The following is a 6000-nucleotide window of genomic DNA, read 5'->3' on the forward strand; positions in this document are numbered from 1 at the left end:
GAGTGAGCTAAAGAATGATGATGGATTAAACTCAGATCAGTTGACTGGGGGTGAGTGCTTGCAATGTTCAACACTCCGTCCATCATCCCCTTTGGTTTTGCTTTGTTTTCTTCGGAGTATCACTGGTGCTACATTCATATTTTTGCAAAACATTTTTGTTTTAAGTATGTTCAGATAATAATTTCTAGATTTGTCAAAATTATTGCTGCCCTGCTGGTCAAAGAAATAATTTTATCTTCTAAATATGGTGGTTTAAAGCTGGTGTTCCACAGGTCTCAAAGTTCTTCCACTTTTGTCAGGTAAAGGAATTCTGGCAGAGGGAGGAAGTCATTTGCTGTTCTGAAACCAGGTCAGAATATTTGTCACTGTGGACTACATTCTCCTCTATCAGTCTGGAATATTGAATGTGTTTCTTGTAATATTTTGTAGGTCTGCCATATACGGTCTTTACTTTTAGACAGATTGAGGAACAAGTGCTGTGATGAGTCTTGATGCCACATTTATTTTGTTATACAGAAGATGATTATGTTTAGACTCTATTGGACGAGTACATAGTTGTTAAACATGTTTGGGCTTTGTTTCTAAGATAGTTTGAATATGTAGCTCTGTGTTATACCAGTCACACAAAGGACACTTTCCCTTGATTGTGTCTCTTCCTTCATTAAGTTTTTCAAGCCTCTGCGTAGTTCAAGAGCTAAGTGTTTGGTAAGAAAAAACGCTAAGATATTTTGAATTAAAGCAGACATTTTTAAATAAGGCTGAGAAAATGTATGTCTTACCACCATCACATATTTCAAATTACTGTGCACCCCTCAGCTCATCACAGATACTGATTATGTTGTGTGTTCATCTTGAGGATGTTTTAGGCCAAACGGCAAAATGAAGTGCACACAATGACTTGCTCTTGTCTAAGTACTTTTAATAGTTACTCCTTTTACACTGGGTTTGCAATTACAAGTCAGTTTGAGAGTACTGCTGCCAATCATTACCATGTGCAGAAAGGTTGCTTTCCCTATAAATTTCGGCATATCTTTCCTGTTGAAATTTACTGGTGGGTGAAAAGGTCCCACAAAAGTATAAAGAAATGTAGTATGCCTCATTTTTAGGGCTAAACTCGTACTAGGTGCTATTTATCTCATCAGTTCAATTTCAGACCCCTCTGTATGAGTTTTTAATGGGCTCAACAAATATTGCCTACTCTTTGAAGGCACTCATAACCGAGGCCTAATCCTAATCTTTCCTATACATTTGTTGCCAGCTAACTAACTTCCATTCTATTGGTAAAATCTAGGGTGTCTTCCACAAGGCAATTCCATGCAATGTTGAATGGTTCCTAAGGGGACTGCCTTTCTGTCAAAACAGCAATACAGGAATCTTTCTTTTAACTATTTTACTTGATTTGACTTTTGGTTGCAGCATGATCCGTAAAGTGAAGCAATTCATTTCAACCAAATAAAAACGCAAAAAAAAAAAAAATGTCAAATCATCTTTTGAATTTTGCAAAATGTCAATATTTTGGAACATCAAACCACTGACAGCTGATGAACCAAAAATGCAGGTACATTTTTACTAGCTTTCCAAACTGGAAATGGATGAGAAATGGAAATGGGTGAGAACAGGTCTAAGGCCACTGGGGAGGTGGGTGCATACAGTAACCGCAGACCCAGGAAAGGATGAATATGTTCTTTCATTTAAACTTGTAGATTCCTATCTGGAAACATTATGGCTATGAATTAAGTCCCTTAAACCCGCGTTAGTTTGCCAGCAGCATAACTAGGGGATGAGAATTGTAAGACTGTGTGTGCCAGAGCATAATGCACCATTGGCTACTTACCTTTGAAGGATACGACAATGCCATTGTGATGGTGGGCGTTTGATTCCCTGAGCTATAAAACTCTGTCGAATGTTAAAGACTAAGTTATTCTCAAAGTCTTCTGTGAATTCATTTGATCATGCATCAGACTACTGAAAAGTATTGTTCACCTGTAAATAACCATTGTGTTAGAATGGTGTCACCCAGTGCTTCTCCACAACCGCACTAATAAGGTTTGTATTTTGCAGTATTACACGTTAGTGTATTTTGCCAATATTTAACTACTGGTATTTGGAAATATTGTGAATATGGGTATGCAAGTTCTCCCCACAGTTTTAAGAAGTTGATGAGGTTTTTTTAATAACTAATTTCTGTCTACACCATTGTTCATATTCCAGTTACATTTCCCTCACAATCCGCCTATTGTCTATGCAGTTAAAGGTAATGTGTACTGATTAGGGAGACCATCAAGAAAATAGGTTGTTGCAGAACGGGGACACTTTTTAGCAATTTAATTCATTGGGAAGTGCACTTGGGTATAAGTTTGTATATTTATGCAGGGACACATTTTAGATGTTTTAATTGTAGATGTTTTGAGGAGGGAGGTTATAAAATGTTGTAAAGGAATGTCTTGCTTTTGAGTTTTTAAATTAATTTATATTCAGATATAGTTCCCTGGTCTTTTTTAACATCTGGAATACCATATTACAGATCTTGTGCATTTGAGGTGTAAAGCAAACTAACCTATGCAATGTTATATGGGTATGTGAATCATCTCAAGTCTTATCACTGTTATAAAAAGTTTTGATTAAAACCAATTCATGCTAGATAGTAGTGTGCAATCATTCCGTAAATGTAATTTACCTGTGGATATTTGTAAAGAAATATTCTCAAAAAGAAATTATGTGAAATAAAAAAAATTTTTACAAAATGCATTGGGTGCCTTTCTTTATTTCTGATTCTGATTTTTCTGATGATGCTAGACTACCAAAATATGGGTACACATAAAAAACTTATTGACGTAAGTATGATGCAGTAAATACCATTTCATCAGAAGCTGTGTTGACTTTGGATTTGTTTGATAAAAAGTAAGGCTTCTGTTTCATCTAATATTCATAAGATACTGTATAATGTACTAAGATGCAAACCTGCATAGTGGAACATTCTTGGGATTTAAAGCATTTAGAAACGTCACTTCAGTTTAATGACTATTAAAGCATGAAATCACATTCCTCGCTGCATAGCAGGATTATGTCACAGGAGTTCGGTTTATAGAGCATACAAATTGTTTTTTTTGATAGTCAATGTTATTGATTTTGCAAAGAGATAGTGGTAAAAATATAAGTACAAACAGTACAGCATGGGCAGTAGCACCACAACATGTGCCAATTCAGTCCCTGTCTTCAGTGACAGACAGCCCCTATCTTCAGCGGGATATATAGGATGAGGCCTGGGAATACAAGGAAGAGCATTCGAATTGTTAAGATTTATTTTATGCAATTAGACTACTGGTTCATCCACAAAAAATGAACTTGACAGATGTTTCTGTTGTATGAAGCAAATGGCATCGGTAGCGGTGTATTGTTTATTAGGGCTATTGTTTGTACATTGCAGCATGCCTCGGAGTTCCCCTACATTTTGGAGTCTATCTGACCAAATAAGAACTGAGTGGCCAGAGTGTGCTACCTATGGAGCTGTAGGATTGTATTGCCAAATAGAAAAAACAAGCATTGTCAAAGCCAATGCTGTCTTTGTCAATGGTTTATGTGGAGAAAAAAAAGGCACAATGATCCAACCACTGCTGGTGGCATGCATGGACATGCATCACCACACATGCGAGCACCTTTTCTATTTTTTTCATTCACCGATCAAAGGTGGCAGATGGTAGATAAAAGAAATAATTGTATTGCCAAACAATTGCTTTTTGGAGTGGAGTTAAGCCTAATACCAAATTTCAAAGGACTGCGAGTATCAGGCAGCAGTAGAGGGTGAGAATTGAAGCAAGTGTGGGGGCGCAACAAAGGCTGGCAAACTTGCTTTTTGGACTGCTGCGAGGTCTGGAAGGAAATGGCAGCTGACTGGCCCTCCACAAAATGAAAAAAACATTTCTTTTGGGACTGGGGAGCAACGGAGGAGAAAGTAAAGGGGAAGCTTGGGGAAGGGTACTTGTGGGGTGGGAAGCAGCATACGAGAGAGATCGTGGAAATATTTCATGGAGTTCTAAATGAACAAGACCTGCAATCGCGTGGAGGGATGGGGAGGGAGCATACAATAACACAGATATTGCACTAAACAGCACGGAGAGGCAGGGGGGCAACACGCAACATTCATGTTTGTTTGTTATTAAACTGTAATAAGAGTAATTTATAAAGTTGCATCAGTAAAAGTCAGGTTAACTAGTACATAGTGCCACTGTTCGGATCTCGGAGTTACTCGTCCAAAATCATTAAAATAAAAGCACGCTTTGAAGAATTTTTATATTTTTTTAGTTTACAGATCTGAAATGTCAATGCTGAAGACTGGAATTCACTTTTAATACGCCCGTTTGGCGGGAAAACGCACAGGCACTCTGAAGCACTACACTGACAGTGCAGAGCTTTGTGAGGGACCACAATGCATGCAGTCTCTGACAATTCTGTTTCAGGACCAGAGATACTGCAAAACACAGCAGCCAATGAAAAACGTTTTAACACAATACAAAGTACGTTTCCTATGATACCCTGCTCAAAACCACCAATCATGTTCCAGCAGTCCACAAAAGAATAGCCATTGCCATTTTAGGAGCCTTTTTCTTTGCTGCTCGCAGCTAAGATGAGTGGCTCTTAATCACTTCTATGGTTCTTGCTTATATCTGTCTCGTTATTGGTTATATACGATGCTGTAGTAATGGCTTGAGCTCCTTTGCTGTGATGCGGGATAACAAGCTGCATTTGTTGTGCATGTCCAGCTTCAGGAGTGTCTCCTAAATGCCCTTGATCATGCTCTTTGAGCGAAACGCATCGCACTCTTTTCCATGTTGTCTGGTGTTGTCTCGTGTTCGGGACTATCTCTAAATTGCCCACGATCTCACTGTTTGAGAAGGACGCATGGCAGTCACTTCCGCGAGGTGCATGGTATCGGCGCCATCACACGGCTGATCACTTCTTCTTAGAGCCATTTGGGCACACATAGCCCAATTTGGCTACTTTTTTGGGCTCTCTAGGCTATGCGTTGTCCCCCTTTGATCTCTACCGTAGCGTTCTTTGGACGATCAGCTTCCTGCTGCTCTTTTGTATCGCTTCAACATTGCAGCATGGAGGTTGACTACTGCTGTAAGAATCTGGCTACCTTCTGAGCGCCTGCAAGCTCATCATATTGATTGGCTCTTGATGTCCTGGTTCCCTGGAGCTGAAATAATAAAGTTTTTTTTTGAGGAGCTAAGTGTTTTTGCTGTTCTCTGGTGCAAGTGGGGCTAGCTCCCCCTGTGTGATCCTTAGGGATAGACTTGGCAGGTCTTTATAAGTCCACGGAAATAAGTCAATAATAATGGAAAAGTGGGCCCTCTTTGAGGAGTAATATACAAGTCCTATAATGAGGAACAACAGGGCCCTTTTTGGAGTGTGAGTGAGGGGCCTAGGATAAATGAAGTCACTTCTTGGACTCCCCAGCCTGTTTTAACCTATTTTTCACTATACCACATCTACACTTCCCTAGGCCCCTCACCCACACTTCACCTAATGGCAAGGAACAAAAGATCTCAGTTAAAGAGCCCATCTGTGGGTGCCCATCGGGTATTGCAGCGCCGACCCAATGAGAAATGTGGGTGAGGGGCCTAGGGAAGTGTAGATGTGGTATAGTGAAAAATAGGTTAAAACAGGTGGAGGAGTCCAAGAAGTGACTTTATTCAAGTTCAATTTACGGACATTACTTCATGATTGTCCCCAACGCCTGCCGGCTACTGTTGAGGCATTACTCCTAATAGTATTTAGATCATCCTCGACAACTGGGGGTAGTCGACCCACAGTATAACCCGTGGTAGGTAGGTTACTCACCTTACCCACTGTGTAGATAGTTTTTCATTAGGTCCTGAAAAATTGCAGCAGATCGTCCTGATTAAAAACGCCAAGAAACATTTTGACCCACTCAGAGTAGAGCGCTTTTATCTTATATCACCACTAAAGATAGTCGCCACTCTTGCATTTTAATCG

This window comes from Lissotriton vulgaris, chromosome 2_1, assembly GCF_964263255.1.
Source record: "Lissotriton vulgaris chromosome 2_1, aLisVul1.2, whole genome shotgun sequence".
NCBI classification, from domain to species: Eukaryota; Metazoa; Chordata; class Amphibia; order Caudata; family Salamandridae; genus Lissotriton; species Lissotriton vulgaris.